We start from the raw sequence: 17,371 nt of genomic DNA on the forward strand, positions 1-17,371 counted from the left end.
AACTGCCCTATTCATTTTTATTCACATAACACAGTCTATTTTTTGTCTCTGTACCTTTTTGGGGGCTGTTCCCCAAGTCTGGAATTTAGACCTTCCTCATTTACTCCTACTGTTCTTCAAAGCTGAGTTCAAATGCCTTCCCTGAAGCCTTTTCAGATCTCTCTTATAAACTAGCATCTCCCTGCCCCCATTGTTCAGGCATTCAGTTGTATTAGACCTGGTGGACTATAGCACACCAATGCTGACAGTAGGGTTTTCTTGGCAAAGATAGTGGAGTAGTTTGCCATTTCCTTTTCCAGTAAGGTCAAGAGACCTGGCCAGGATTACACAGCTACTAAGTGTCTGAAGCTGAGTTTGACTTCAGGTTTTCCTGAGTCCCTAAGCTCACTTAGCTGCTTCCTGCTCCCCATTACTTCATATATATTCATATACTTACATATGTACATGTTATCTTCCCCAATAAAATGGAAGCTCTTTGAGAACAAGGATTATTTCATTTTTGCCTGTGTATCCTCAATGCTCAACATAGCACTTGGCACATAAGTAGGCATTTTTAAAATGTTTGCTGATTAATTGATGAATTTTGTCCCTTTGAGGATCAGTTTATTTCTTGATTTGTTACTTCCTATAAGGTTTAGAGCTAAAACTTCTCTGAATATTTCCCAGAGGAGGAGAGGACACTGGCCCTACTTTCCAGTATTTCTGCAGAGCCACTGGAAGTACTTCCTCTGGGGAGGCCCATTCAGCAAACACAGGCCCAGAATAGAGCAGGGTGGGATCTGGGCCAGACTTACCGCAGAGGCACATACAGCCTAGCACAGCTGAGGGAAGGAGTAGAGGTTGCTAAGCACCTAGCAACGGTTCACACCTAGTGTCAGCTTCAGGAAAGCTGGTTATTTCTGAGGTAACAGCCAGACTCCTAAGGGGGACAGGCTCCAGGCCAATGCCCTTTCTTCCCAACCAGTGCTACTCTGCGTCATCTTCTCCACACAATAAACCTAGAAGATTTGTCCCACTCTTAGTGCTGGCAAGAAGAGAGGGGGAGAGGGGGAGGGGGGAAAGCAGAAAGGGAAAAGAATGATGCTTTCTGGTGCATCCCACACTGTAACCCTGACACTTCTCTCTCAGGTCAGATCCCTCTTCAAAGAGCCCCACATTGCTTGACTTTTCAGCTCTTTAGACATGCTCCTCAGGGATTTAAATTAAGCAGGTTTCTTGATATTTACCACTACTTCCAAGAAGACTGATCTAGAGAGAATCCTAAATCCTAAGAACTGTGGGATCACAACCCCAAAAATCAGGTCCACTCTCTCTTAGGGGACCTTGAGGAAAAAAAAGGAGAACCTTGAGCTTAGAATAAGATCCAGGGGAAAACATCAATATATAGTTTCCCTTGATTCCTCCCATCAGTGATCCAGGAGCCTGTTTCTCCTTGCTTAAAATTAGTAATGACTCTCCTATTTTCCTGCTACATATAAGTTTAAATTTTGCCTTTTCCCATTTAAAGCCCTCCAAAATCTGGCCCCACCTGATCTCTCCAATATCATTTCCTGCTACTCCCTTACATAAACCTTCCCTCCCCAACTCCAATTTAACCAGTCTGGTTCCCTAGAAATCCCCGAAGGGAAACGTGTTCATTTCTGCCTTCATTTCCCCTAAATATTTCCTTCTTCCTCTGTAAATCCAAATCCTCCCCTCACTTGAAGACCCAGTTCTTTTATGATGCTTTCCCCAGATATTTCAGTCTTTTCCTTCTCTAAGCTTCTACAACATTAACAATATATATTACACAATTTGAAACAAAGTATATACTGTTATTTATTGCACGTCATTGTCTCATGTATATGTTACTTTCCCAGCTAAAATGTATAAGACACTGGCCGCTCCCTCCGAGAGCTAAAAGCTCTCGGAGGGAACGGTCAGTGTCTTATACATCCTTGTATTCCCTACAATTCTAAATATAGGGTTAGACTTAATATGTACTTTCTGATTCTAACAAATTCTCAAGATAACCCTTTTACTTTTTAAAAATTTTAATATTTTTAATTTATAGAATGAAAAAAGCATTTCCACAGCATAGTATTTTTTAAAAAGATAATTCCATATGAAACTGCAAATCTGTTATGTACTTATTATTCCTTTAAATATATAATAAAGTTATTATGTAAATTTCTTTTTTTTTCCTTTCTTTTTTTTTTCTTTTACTCTTCCTATCCCTTCTCCATCCTAGAGATGGCTACCATTAGACACACACACTCACACACACACACATATATATATATAAATTCTATTTGTCAGTTCATTCTCTGGGTGCAGATAATGTTTTCCTTCATATATCCTTTGTGGTTAATTTGGGTATTTATAATAGCAAAATGACTTAGTCACTCAAAATTGTTCTTAAAACAATATTGCTATTACTGTATACAATATACCCTTGGTTCTATTCATTTAGTTCTTCATTATTTTGTGCAAACCATAGATGGTATGGTTTTCTAAGATCATCGAGCTCATCATTTCTTATAGCACTACTTATAGTATAGAATCACAATCACATAATACAATTTGTTTAGTCATTCCCTAAATGATGGGCATCCTGAAAATTTCCATTCTTTTCTACCACAAAAAAAGCTCCTTTTAATACTTTAAAATATATAGGGTTTTTAAAAAAATCTTTTCCCCTAATCATCTTTGGAAATAGACCTGGTAATGGTATTGCTGGATCAAAACATATGGAAGTTTAATTACTCTTTGGACATAATTCAGATTGCTCTCCAAAATAGTTGGATCAACTCACAATTCTATTAATAATGAATTAGTGTCCCAATATTTCCCATATCCCCTCCAATCAATTCAGTCAATCTGATAGTGTAAAATGATATTTCAAGGTTATTTTAATTTGCATTTCTCTAATGAATGATTTAGAGCATTTTTCCATTTAACAATAAATTATTTTGATTTCTCTATTTAAAACTGCCTGTTCACATCCTTTTACCAGTTATCAATTGGGGAATGACTCATATTCTTACAGATTCTACAAAGTTCTTTATATGTTTGAGATATATGATCTTTATCTGAGAATTATCTATAAAAATGTTCTCCCAATTTTCTATTTTTCTTTTCATTTTGCCTATATTTGTCTTATTTGTACAAAAACATTTTAATTCAATGTAATCAAAATTATATATTTTGCATCTCACTTTGCTCTTTCTCTTGCATGTTCACAAATCTAGACAATAAATTTAGATAAATAAAAATTTTTATTTGTCCATAAATTTGATAAGTAATATGTTCCATGTTCTTCAAATTTTCTTGTAATACCTCTGTTTATAACTAAGTCATGTATCCATTTTGACCATATTTTGGTAAATGGTGCAAGAAAGTGGTCTATGTACAATTTCAGCCATACAGTTTTTCAGTTTTCCCAATAATTTTTTCCAAATAATGAATTCTTATCCCAAAATCTTCTCTTCATATTTGTCAAATTACTATATTTATTTGCTGCTATAAATTTGTATGTTTACCCTGTTCCATTGGTCTGCCTTTTTATTTCTTAGTCAGTACTAGACGGTTTTGACAAGTACAACCTTACAATTTTCAGATGAAGAAATTTAAAAATTTCTAGTTATGTGAAATGCAAATTAAGACATTATAGTTATATTCTCAAGCTAGCCTTTTTTTTTTAATTTAATTTTAATTTTTAAAGTTTTAAAAGTACCACTTCATACCTCTCAGAATAGCTAATATGACAAGAAAAGATAATGTTGAAGGGGATGTGGGAAAACTAGGATATTAATACATTGTTAGTGGAGTTATAAACTGATCCAATCATTCAGGGAGCAATTTGGAACTGTGCCCAAAGTTCTATCAAACTGTGTATACTCTGGGACTATCTGCCATTTAGGGGAGGGGGTGGGTGGAAAGAGGGGAAAAGTTCGAATAGAAAGTTTTGCAAGGGTCAATGTTGAAAAATTACCCATGCATATGTTTTGTATTTAAAAAGCTATAACAAAAAATAAATAAATTAAAACTGTGCATACTCTTTGATCCAGCAGTGTTTCTACTAGATCTGTATTCCAAAGAGGGCATTAAAAAAGGAAAAGGAACCATATATACAAAAATGTTTGTAGCAGCCCTTTTCATAGTATCAAGAAACTGGAAACTGAGGGGAGGCCCATCAGTTGGAGAATAGCTATTGTAGAATATTATTGTTCTGTAAGGAATCTTGAGCAAGCTGATTTCAGAAAAACCTGGAGAGACTTATATGAACTGATGGTAGATGAAGAGTAGAACCAAAAGAACATTATACATGGCAATAACAAGATTATGTGATGATCCACTGTGATGGTCTTGGTTCTTTTCAACAATGAGATGATTCAGGCCAATTTCAAAAGACTTGTGATGAAGAGAACCATCTGTATCCAGAAAGAGAACTAGGGGGACTCAATGTGGATCACAACATAGTATTTTCACCTCTTTTATTGTTGTTTGCTTCCTTTTTGTTTTCATCTTCATTTTTTTCTTGTGCAGTATGATAAATGTGGAAATATGCTTAGAAGAAGAAATGAATTATTTGCTGTCTAGGGGAAAGGGGGAAAAGAAGGGAGAGAAACTTTTGGAACACAAGGTTTTGCAAAGGTGGATGTTGAAAATTATCTTTGCATATATTTTGAAAATAAAAATCTATTAAAAAATCTTAAAGATAATTTTAGTCTTAAAATATAGTTTTGTCTTATAATATAGTTTGAAATACTGCTAAACCCCCATCCCCAAATAGTACCTCACCTCAAGGGTCAGTGAGGAGCACAGACTCTATGGAAAGTACTTTGTCTATAACCTGAAGTTGGTCTTTTTGACACATCTTGCCTATAGATAGGCAAAGAAATAGATCTTCCAGGATCATACCAGATCTATGCTAGGCCTAGTCAACAACATTGACCAAGAGTGAACCCCACCATATCTGCAGCTCCCCTCCTCTTGTACTATATCTTATCATGTCTTTTTGAACAAGGTTCCATCTCTGCCAGGCTAAACCCTGGTATCTGATGGATTAAATCTTTTCCCTCCCTGCAAGGCCATTCACGGTCTCATTTTATGACTCCAGGTCTCTGGCCACCACACACTGGAGAATGTTACACATTCCTTCTTGACAAGGATGAGACTTCCTACACAGGCTCTCCCTTTTAAATCCCATCCCTGCTCTGTTGGGCACAGACAGATGGCCCCAGATCATCCTCTCTTTTCTTCCCCACCCCCAGCTCCCATAGCCTTAGAACCAGACTTTCTCAGGGAATGTGGCCCTGAGTTTTTCCAGACAGGCCATTAAACCTACCCACCAGAGAGTCTCCTCCTGAGATGCCCAGTTTCTGATGAGTTGGACATCTGCTTCTCAGAAAATCAGCATGCTAAGCCAGAAGATTCATGAGAGTAATTACTTAGGACAGAAGTTGACTATGTTGACTAAGGTATAGAATGGGACTTAGTGAGAATCCAGTTCAACCCATTCCTCCTACTCCTTACTTACTGGTCTCTGAACTTTGTTCCATCTTCATTCTGTATACGTCATCACTTCCCTTTAAGACTATTTTTCTCTTTTTCTTCTGTCTGAATCATTAAACTTTATTTGATGGGTTTCTTATTTCCATTCTCTCATTTCCATATCACCACCATCTTTTGTCTCCTCTCACCACACCCATCAATAAAAAATGATAATCCCAAACACTTTTGTAGTACTGTATACTCTTTAAAAGTTTTCAAGATCATTATTTCACTATACTCTCACAACACCCTCTATGAGTCAAGTCAACAAGCATTTATTAAGCATTTACTATGTGCCAGGCACTGTGCTAAGTGCTGGAGATAAAAAGAAAGGCAAAAACAGTCTCGACCTTCAAAGAATTCACATTCTAATGGAAGAGATAACATGTAAACAATAATATACACATAAGATTTTCAGAGGGAAAGCATAAAGTAGGGGGAGTGGGGGAGAGACCAGGAAAGAATCCTTGCAGAATACAAGATTTGAGCTGAATCTTGAAGGAAGCCAGAGAAGCCAAGAAATGAATAGGTGGAGGCAAAGCATTCCAGAGATAGAAGACAGCCAGTGAAAAGACACAGTGGTGCAGGGAAGTGACAAGATCAGGCTTTAGGAAGATCACTTTGGCAACTGAGTGGAAAATGAATTGTAATGGGAAAAGATGAGGTAGGGAGCTATCTCAACAGACCAGCAGGCTTTTGCCTGAGTCTAGTCATGAAGCATTTTACTTATTTTATGGATAATGAAACTTCACAAGAGTAAAGTATCTTACCTATGACCCTTTAGAAAATGAGGGGCAGCAAAAGGCTACCAAAGACATCCAGCACTGTCACTACTGGGTCTGCATCCAGAGATCATAAAAGAAGGAAAAGGACCCACATGTACAAAAATGTTTGTAGCAGCCCTTTTTCTAGTGACAAGGAACTGGAAATTGAGTGGATGCTCACCAGTTGGGGAATGGCTAAATAAGTTATGGTATATGAATGTAATGGAATATTATTGTTCTATAAGAAATGATCAGCAGACCCAGTCGTACTGTTACTGGGCTTATATCCCAAGGAAATACTAAAGAAGGGAAAGGGACCTGTATGTGCCAAAATGTATGTGGCAGCCCTTTTCATAGTGGCTAGAAACTGGAAAATGAACGGATGTCCATCAATTGGAGAATGGTTGGGTAAATTATGGTATATGGGAGCAGCTAGGTGGCGCAGTGGATAGAGCACCAGCCTTGAATTCAGGAGGACCTGAGTTCAAATTTGATCTCAGACACTTAACACTTCCTAGCTGTGTGACCCTGGACAAGTCACTTAACCCCAGCCTCAAAAAAAAAAAAAAGGATTGATAAATTATGGTATATGAATGTTATAGAATATTATTGTTCTGTAAGAAATGACCAGCAGGAGGAATACAGAGAGGCTTGGAGAGACTTACATCAACTGATGCTGAGTGAAACGAGCAGAACTAGGGGATCATTATACATTTCAACAATGATACTGTATGAGGATGTATTCTGATGGAAGTGGATATCTTCAACATAGTGAAGAGCTAATCCAATTATAATTGATCAATGATGGACAGAATCAGCTACATCCAGAAAAGGAACACTGGGAAATGAGTGTGAACTGTGAGCATTGTTTTTTTGTTTTGTTTTGTTTTGTTTCTCTTCCCAGATTATTTTTACCTTCGAATACAATCCTTCCTTTGCAACAACAACAACAACAAAATTCGGTTCTGCACATATATATTGTACCTAGGATATACTATAAGATATTTAATATGTATGGGAATGCCTGCCATCTAGGGTAGGGGATGGAGGGAAGGAGGGGAAAAACTCGGAACAGAAGGGAGTACAAGGGATAATGTTGTAAAAAAATTACCTATGCATATGTACTGTCAAAGAAAATGTTATAATTATAAAAATTAATAAAAAAGAAAAAAAAAATGATCAGCAGGATGCTTTCAGAGAAACTTACATGAAGTGATGCTAAGGAAAATAAGAAGAACCAAGAGAAAATTGTATAGGATAACAACAAAGTTATGTGATGATCAACTGTGATGAACTTGGCTCTTTTTTAATCAGATTTTTCTTGTGCAACATGGCAAATATGGAAATATTTTTAGAAGAATTGCATATATTTAACCTATATCACATTGCTTGCTGTCTTGAGGAGGTAAGATAGAGAAGGAGAAAAATTTGGAATACAAGGTTTTGCAGAGGTGAATGTTGAAAACTATCTTTTCATGTATTTGGAAAAATAAAAATAATGGACACAAAAATAATTCAGTAGAAGCAGCAATTCACTGCTACTGGAGTAGATAATGCATCAAATGCAGCAATAAGGAGAGTGGGAAGCGCAAAACTATCCATTTCTACTGTTACTTCATAAAATCATCAGATGTTCTTCTGTGATCTGAAGACAGAATTATATGTATATAAGAAGGGAACTTAATTTTCATTCTTTTCTATTTTTAAAGTAATAAATTATCCTACTTTAATGATTAAAAAAAAAAAGTAAGGGACAAAATCAAGTGGCTTCCAATACTTAATCTAGGAGATGTTAGCTTTTACTTTTCTTTTTTTTTTTTTTTTTTTACGCTGAGGCAATTGGAGTTAAATGACTTTGCCCAGGATCACACAGCTAGGAAATGTTAAGTGTCAGATCACATTTGAACTCTGGTCCTCCTGATTTCAGGGCTGGTGCTCTATCCACTGTGCCACTTAGCTGCCTCCTTGCTTTTACTTTTTAACATGCTAATTTATCTTTGTGGGCTTTCATGCTGAGCATTCTTACCATGGAATTTTTGGCTTTTCCACCTGAAAATTACTCCAAAAGTTGCAAATAGGTACTTTATTGCTTGTTATTAATGAGAAAGTTACCCTCAACATACCTGTTAAACAAGTTATCCATCAACAACTCACATGAAAGGTTTGGAAAGTGCTTTCTTATAAAAAAGGCATAGTATAATTTTACAGATGAGGAAACTATGGCTCAGAAAGTTTATAGGACTTGTGCAAAGTCATATAAGGTTACATAAGAACTGAATCCAGATCATCTTGACTTTTTTTATATATAGTTTCATTTCATTTTTTCTTTCTTTGCAATGCCCATTTGAGATAGATAAGAGTAGGCAGTGCTATTCACATTTTATAGGCAATAAGCACAAAATTCAGCAAACACAACAAGAAAGAGAGAAAACCATGACTAGAATCCACATCTCCTGACTTATATAACTCACCTGTTTGGACATGCAGAATTCATAGCCAAATGCCCACTCCACTTTTATTTCTTACCATATTCAAGCATACATTCACATTTACAAATCAGAGAGATGTTCAATAAAAGGGATTTCATCCTAGGACCAATACTTCTTTCTGTTGCAAGAAAAAGCCAGGGAAAGGACATGGAAGAGACAAGAATCTCTATTGTCCTACACATTTCCCATATACCCAAATTAGCAATGTAATAAGTATACAAAAGGTACATTACAACTTTTTGTTCTTTGATCCAGTTCTCAGTCTATCTCAATGATTCTCAGAGACATTCCTCATTGGCAGAGAGATCATGGTTCCATAGTGGAATCAAGATCCCTCTACAAGTAGAGGATAGTGCATGACAAAGTGGCAACTCTAGGAGAATGGCTTATATCAAAATCCCTCCCCACCTTTAATATGCCAAACACCTAGAGCAAGCATAAAAAAAGATTAGGCTAGGCATTTGGATTTCAGGACCACTTCTGTAATTACTAGCTAGTGTGACCTTACACATTCACTTAACTTTTCTAGGTTTCAGTTAATTTATCTGTAAAATAGAGAATAGATATAGATTATATATTTATCTATCTATCTATATAATTTCAGCTTCCAGGTTTAGTCACTTCCATAGGTTCTGTTGATCCATATTCACTCAAAACCATAGCTTTTAAGCCCCTCTGCCTCCATGTATTTATTAACTAACCAGGCAGAAGGCATAATCAATTCAAAGAATCATAGAATCAATACATATGTTACTAAATGCATGAAGAAGTAACTCATTTCCACAGCTACAGGACCATTAATGTCTTCCAACACTTTTTATCATACTATTCTCTTCAATCCTCTCCTGGTTGGGTATGGAATGAGTTTTATCCAGATCTCTGTTCTTCTTTGAGTGTGTCACTTTGATATGATGATTGCTACCAGGCATTGTTTGCTGATATTAGTTTCTGGATTTCATCTCTTCAGAGCTACCCGTTGGTCATATTTTTAGTGTTCAAGGGTGAAGTGATTAGAAAACTCTCCCTGATACAGGCAGATTGACATCCCTTTAGTCATGGCCAAAGTCCATAAGCCAATATTCACCTACCAAAAAAAATGTCTATTGTATTTAATATATAATTTAGCATTTTTAACATGTATGGGACTACCTGCCATCTAGGGGAGGAGAGTAGAGGGAAGGAGGGGAAAAGTTGGAACAGAAGTTTTTGCAAAAGTCAATGCTGAAAAATTACCCATGCATATGCTTTGTCAATAAAAAGCTATAATAAGAAAAAAAGGAAATATGTCTTTAGATTAAAAGTAAGACTTTTTTTTTAACTCCTAATAGCTGGAGATGAATCTCAGACAACTATCTGATTTAGGGTTAGAGATTCTCTGATTTGTCACATAAATTAATTTGAGACAAAAAAAATTGTTAAGCATGGCAAGGTAAGATCATTGTCTTCCATGCCACTGATTACATTTATATTACTCTCATGTATATTTTTCAGCATCAAAGTCCTTTATCTTTGCTGCTATATTTTGATCAGAAAAAACCCTCAGCCTCCCTAAAAAAAATACTTGCACAAGCTCTTTTCTCAGGGCAAAAATATTGGAAATTGAGGGGATGCTCATCAATTGGGGAATAGCTCAACAAACTGTGGTATGTGTTTATGATGGGATATTATTGTTCTATGGGAAATGATGAACAGGATGCTCTCAGGAAAAAAAAAACCCTGAAAAGTCCTCCATGAACACAAGCAAAGTGAATGTACTTTATACAAAGTAATAGCAATATTCTGGGATGACTAGCTATAAATGACTTTGTTGTTCTCAGTAGTATATAAGTACTCTGAAGACTTATGATGAAAAATCCTATCCATACCCAGAGAAGGAACTGATTGTCTTTGAATACAGATTAAAGCAGTTTCTCTCACACACACACAATTTAATTTTTCTTGAGGAGTTTATTTTCATTAGGGTGGAAGGTCTATGTTTTCTTTCACAACTTGACTTTTATGAAAATGTTTTGCATAATTTCACATGTGGTTTTTTAATTGTGGGTGGGGATAAAGAAGAAAACCTAGAACTCAAAAATTTTAAAAGCAAATGTGAAAAAAAAATTTTTTTGAATGTAACTTGGAAAAATATCAAATAAATAAAAATGCTTGCACAATTTATTTTGGAGAGTTGTTCTAATGAAAAGAGTAGCATATTATGATATATTATGATAGATGGGGCAGCTAGGTGGAACAGCAAATAGAGTGCTGGTCCTGAAGTCAGGAATACCAGAGCTCAATCTGGCTTCAGACATACACTAGCTATGTGATCCAGGACAAGTCACTTAACCCTGTTTTCTTCAGTTTCCTTTTCTATAAAATGAACTAGAGAAGGAAATAGCAAACTGCTACAGTAGCTCTGTCAAGAAAACCTGAAATGGGGTCATAAAGAGTTAGACACACCTGAACAACAAATTATATCATCCACATTACTATTATGGGGGTTCAAAAAGGAGATCCCATAGGGAAAGCCTTTCTTTAGTACTTTTCAGTCTCAGCCAAACAAGTAAAGTCAACCTAAACAATATGAGGGACAGAAGTTCCTTGCAGCTCCCTCTTTAGTACCTTTGTGAGTTCTAATTAGCTTCTCTCCAGGGAGTGTCAGGGTCATAATCTCCCTTCTACCAGCAGCTGAGGGTTGGGAGGAGGGGCTTGGGGAGTGAGGGAGAGTAGGAGGAGGGGAGAAGATAGAAGGGGGAGTTGAGAGCAAAGAAAGTGTCTTATGCAAAGTCATACTGTGAGTCAGTGGACAAGCCAGGACTAGAACTTGGCACTTGGGACTCCTAGTTCTATATTTAGGCCATTAGAATGAGCTGATTCTCACAGGTAGGATGCTAATCAAGCCTCACAGATGAGATGTAAAGCACACTGGGTCAAGAGCTTCATTATCACACCATCATTGTCAAACACTTCAGTGTTTCTTTCATGAATCCAGGCCACTAAGGAGAAACTCAATTCCTATATTGCAACAGGAGGAAATCGAGGTAAGATAAAACTAAAAGCATGGAATTTTTGCTGCCTCTATCGCTTCCATATCACATTGGTATCTAGATACGTTTGAGAAATCACTCTCTCATCATATAGCTAGAGATTAGATGCTTGAAGAAAAAGTGTCTGACACAGAAGCATCAGTAATACAATTATCCAGACCCCTGTAGCACCTACAAAATACAATTCACATCTTCATCCTTCAAGAAGCAGCAGTTAAATAGGGTAGATTATTGTATAAATTGCCAAATGTAGTCATTATATCAGATGTTTTTGTTAATTTTTTTCCTATCATATGAGTGTTCAAAGTGAGTGGGAGGTGGGGAAAGGGTTGAAATGACTGACATAAAGATAAAAGACATCAATAAAGTGTAGTTTGGGGTTTTTTTTAAGTTGTAGCAATCATAGAAACCTGAAACCTTTGCTAGGGAGGAAGGAATTAAAGAACTCTAGTTGGTTTCAAAATCAAAAAAGAAAAAACATTTTCCCAGCAGGCTAGTTCAGACTATAAATAAGGTCCATTGTCTTTTACTGGGCATCATGAAGTTAATGTTTCTATAGTAGTCTAATTCTCCAGAGAATGAATCAATCAATTCTTTTAAATCCCTAATTTTCTTCTATTAACTTGTGATTTTAGAAAACCTTCAAATTGATTGATAATTCTTGAGTGAGGGAAGCTGAGGAGGAGCTAAGAGTAGTGGAGGCTGAGAGGTTTGCTGAGAGATCTTTATGATTTCAATATTAAAGGTGATCTTACAGAATGAAAGAGAATATTGCTGATGCCTGTTAGGTTCCATAGCAGAGCAAGTCTATAAAATTCACACCTGTGATCCTTCTACCTCCTCTCACCTAATATACAAAGAGTTCTGAAAATACTTGAGTGGGGGGTAACCTAGGAAACATTCTCTGCAAAATTGTAGCTCATGATTAGTGGGAGACAGAATAATTAGAAATTTTGATCAATGCAGAAGTAACTCCTTGGACATACACAAATTCTTCCACTTTGTTGTCCATCATCAACAGCATTCATCTAACAACCCTGAGGCTGAGATGAAGGAATTGAAGAGGACAAGATGATACCCATTCTCTGACCTTATAAAGCTCATAGCTTAATTGAAGACACAAAAGAATAGAATATTAAATTATCTACAGTCAACAATCAATAAATATTCATCAAATGTTTGATGCATGAGCATACAACCTAGGGTTAGGAATTAAAGAAAAGACAGAACCAAAAAAATCTCTACTTTACTTTTTCTATGGATAATATTTTATTTTTTCCTAATTATATATAAAAATAAAATTTTAACATTCACTTTTTTTTAGAATTTTTTCCACAGTATATATGCATGAGTAATTTTTTTAAATAATATTATCCCTTGTATTCATTTTTCCAAATTATCCCCTCCCTCCACTCCCTCCTCCCCCCACATGACAGGCAATCCCATACATTTTACATATTAACATTCACTTTTTAAAATTTTATCCAAACTATGCAAAGGGCAATAAAACTGTGCATACTCTATGACCTAGCAGTATCACTACTGGGTCTGTATCCCAAAGAAATCTTAAAAGAGGGAAAAGGACCCACATGCAAAAATGTTTGTGGCAGCCCTTTTTGTAGTGGCAAGGAACTAGAAAATGAGTGGATGCCCATCAGCTGGGGAATGGCTGAATAAGTTATGGAATGTAAATGTAATGGAATAGTGTTGTTCTATAAGAAATGATGAGCAGGCTGATTTCAGAAAAGCCTGGAAAGATTCACATGAACTGATAATGAGTGAAGTAAGCAGAGCCATGAGAATATTATATACTGTAACAAGATTATATGATGATGAACTGTGATAGACTTGGCTCTTGTCAACAATGAGGTGATGCAAGACAATTCCAATAGAGTTGTGATGGAAAATGCAGTCCCCATTCAGAGAGAGAACTATGGATACTGAGTGTCAGTTGAAGCATAGGATTTTCAACTTTTTTGTTTGTTTTCTTTCTCGCTTGCTGACTTGGAAAAGTGGTAGAGAAGGAGAAAAATTTGGAAGATGAAGTCTTACAAAAATGAATGTTGAAAACTATCATTACAAATATTTGGTAAACTAAAATACTATTGAAAAAAAGTTTTTTTAATTTATCCAAATTCTCCCTTAACTTTCCTCCTCCCTCTTGGAAATAGTAAGTAATTTGATATAGGTTATACAAAGACAATCATGCAAAATATATTTCTATATTATTCATGTTGTGAAAGAAAATGTAAACCAAAACCAAAACAAAAAACCCACAAAAAATAAAATGAAAAATAATATGCTTTAATTGGCATTAAGACTCTATCAGTTCTTTCTCTGGAGATAGATAGCATTTTTCATCATGAATCTTTTGGAATTATCTTAGGCTATTGTTTTGTTGAGAATATCTAAATCATATAGTATTGATCATCATATAGTATTGCTTTTACTGTGTATAACAGTATCCTGATTCTGCTTACTTCACTTTGCAAAAGTTCATTTAAGTTTTTCCAAGTTTTTTTTAAATCATCCTGCTCATCATTTGTTACATAGCACAATAGCATTCCATCACAATCACATACCACAACTTGCTCAGCCATTTCTCAGTTGATGTATATTCCCTCAATTTCAATGTCATCACAGAAAATAATGCTATAATTATTTTTGTATAAATAGGCCCTTTCTCCTCCCCCCCTTTTCAAAGACTCCCTGCTTTCAAGGAGCTCATAGTAAAATAGAAGAGAGGAATCATTATATATGAAAAATGAACAAAATTCAACAGGTAACAGTTTAATAATACAAAAACTGTCAAGAGACAGTTTACAATTAATTGCCAAATTAATGGTGCACACAGTAAGTGTTATGTTATTGCTGTTGTTAATGTTGTTGTTTGTTTTTCATTCTTGAAAAGGACCATGACATAGAAAGATGATTTCATGACTTGCAAGTGAATTGGATTTCAGTGAGACAGGACTGTGCAAAGTCATCAGCCTCACTCTCTCCTCCAGAGCCATCTGGATTCAGTGACAAGATGTATATCAGGATGAATGGAGGTAGCCCCAGATGGAATGGGAGACCTTGGCCTTTTTAAACTTAGGTCTTTCCCAGGTCTCACTTTGTTTGAGGCAATGTCCATTTAGTAATTAGGGCTAGGTAAGAAATGAAACCCCTCAAAAATGGCCTCTTAATCAAAAAGGAAAAAGGAAAAGAAAAATCAACATGGGAGAGTAAGATGCTCAAAACAGAAACAACTGCTATAGGTCCCAGATCAAGCCTCATTTGGTCATTGTTTGAATTTTGATGGTAAAGAATTAGTGAGTTATGTTGTAACTCAGTGGAGGAAAAAAATCACCTTAAACTGGAGTGAGTTGGAAAGGTTTTACAAGGGGAATTTAGATTGGATGTTCTACCACTTGAATAAACCCCAAAAGTGAAGAACAAATTCTTGAGGGAGGAATAAAGGCTGGTGATATTGGTAATACATATTCAATAAGTTCTGAGATAAGGAGGTAGCTGAGTATGGAGTCAGGAAGTCAGGAAGACTCATTTTCCTGAGTTCAAATCTTACCTCAGGTTGTGGTTGTCCTTTGTTTTTCAAGAGGACCAAAATGACATCACTATGTTAGAGTCGAGTTTTATTGGGTCCAACTGTGACTAATCAGACCAATATGTGCTTGGAAATCTCTGCCACAGGTCAAACACAAATAACCCATATGAACATTTGAGGTAGTTTCTCTAAATTTGTGTATTTCACATTTCCTTTGGGCTAATTCAATTCTGATTTTCTCCTAGAGCCCAGCACCTCTGATGAGGGCAAGCCATGCTGGACAGTCCTGTGCCAGTGTCCCCTCATCATTTAATCAATTCTAAAGTTCTAAAGAAATACCTTGAGAGTGCCCTTGTATCACTTTTTCTGATCACCTTATTATGAGAGCTTGTCCTGTGTGAGTTCTCCATAAAATATTTTTTTTGGCAAGCATACATTTGGCATTGAGTCAGCCCAATGGAGTTGTGTTCTCTGCAGTAGAGTTGGAATATTTGGCAGTTTAGTTTGGAGAAAGGACCTCAGTGCTCAGTATCTTATAGCTGTGTGACCCTGGGCAAGTCACTTAGCCTTGTTTGCCTCAGTTTCTTCACTTATAAAATGGTCAATCCCTCCAATATCTTTGCCTAAAAAAACTAAATGGGGTTGCAAAGAGTTGACACAGCTAACATGACTAAAAACAAGGGTTGAGGGAAGTCATGATCCTGGTAGAAATGATGGAAGTGATGAGGTCACCTCTGTCACATGAGATTACAGCTGCCAACAGAGCAGAAAAATAGATAGGATTATTAATTTAGAACTAGGAGGAAGGACGTTAGTGGTTCATAGCCCAACCTTTCATTCTACATATGAGGAAACTAAGAGGTTAACAAAAAGGTTAAGTGATTTGTCCAAAGTCATACAGGGAATAAGTGGCAGAGCCAAGATTTGGACTCATGTCCTCTGAGAGATGATTTGGGAGGACAGAGGTTTAGATGGTTGCACCCTAAAGCTAAATAGATGGAATTTTAGCTTCCAAAACCAGTCCTGTGCCATACTGCTCCCCAACACCTGATTCTAAGGCCATACTAATACAGTAGATCTGAACTTCCTTTTCTATTCTACTCAAGGAATTTTCAGGGAATTAATTTCCTCCACTCAGACTGGCATCTATGAAATGAGCAATAAGTTCCAAGACAGAGTGAGCTGCTAAGTCCTCACCAATTATCAAAGGTAAACTTACAAACTTCCTTCCAATAAGGCTAAAGTCTATCATGGGAGAGTCCATGTACCCATGGTTCTAGAAGTCTATAATTGGTAAGGCACTCATCCTCTCTAAACACTTACTCATTTATCAAAGGTTCACTGAAATATTACTAGGTATAATTAATTTCCTGTGTTACAAGGAAGACAAAGAGGAATGAGACAAATCTCCATACTTTTAGAGATGACACACAAACACATTCTATGATGCAAGACAGCATGTGATAAATGCCACAGGAGAGCTAAGAACAAAGTGCTACAGATGTCCAGAGATTCAGTCAATAAATCTTTGTAAGCACCCACTGTGTGCTCAGTCCTCTGACAAATGCTGACTGAGAGTGAGAGTGAGAAAAATGCAAGTTCTGGTAGATTTCAAGATCCTGAAGGATAAGGGTTGTTTTTCAACCTGTCTTAGTAGTACCACTACTTTTTGTATTCCCTGACGCAGAGGAGGTTCTTGAATTAAATTGCAATAGAAAATAAAAGTCATGAATCTTGCCCTTGTAAAGATTATAGTGGAGGGAAAGAATAAGACTTGGGGGTGATGTGAGGGCACCAGAGAAATGAGGAAGAAGTTTGATTGATAGAAAGAACACCAGGCTGGAAGTCAGGTGAGTGGGATTCTACCCTTCATTCTGCTATAAATTGACTCTGTGGCTTTAAGTCATTCCATCTCTCTGAGCCTCAGTTTACTCAAAGTACTCCAGTCAGATTGACTTCATATGGATAATGTGAGTATAAATGGGATAATAAATAATATGGGATAAT

General features: G+C 36.3%; 1 protein-coding gene across 1 annotated transcript in view; it reads right to left on the reverse strand.

Annotated features, from left to right (window-relative positions):
* Positions 1 to 17,371, reverse strand: part of NRG2 (neuregulin 2) — a 243,759-nt gene that overhangs the window by 170,248 nt on the left and 56,140 nt on the right.

The sequence above is a fragment of the Sminthopsis crassicaudata genome, chromosome 2, assembly GCF_048593235.1.
Source record: "Sminthopsis crassicaudata isolate SCR6 chromosome 2, ASM4859323v1, whole genome shotgun sequence".
In the NCBI taxonomy this organism is placed as follows: Eukaryota; Metazoa; Chordata; class Mammalia; order Dasyuromorphia; family Dasyuridae; genus Sminthopsis; species Sminthopsis crassicaudata.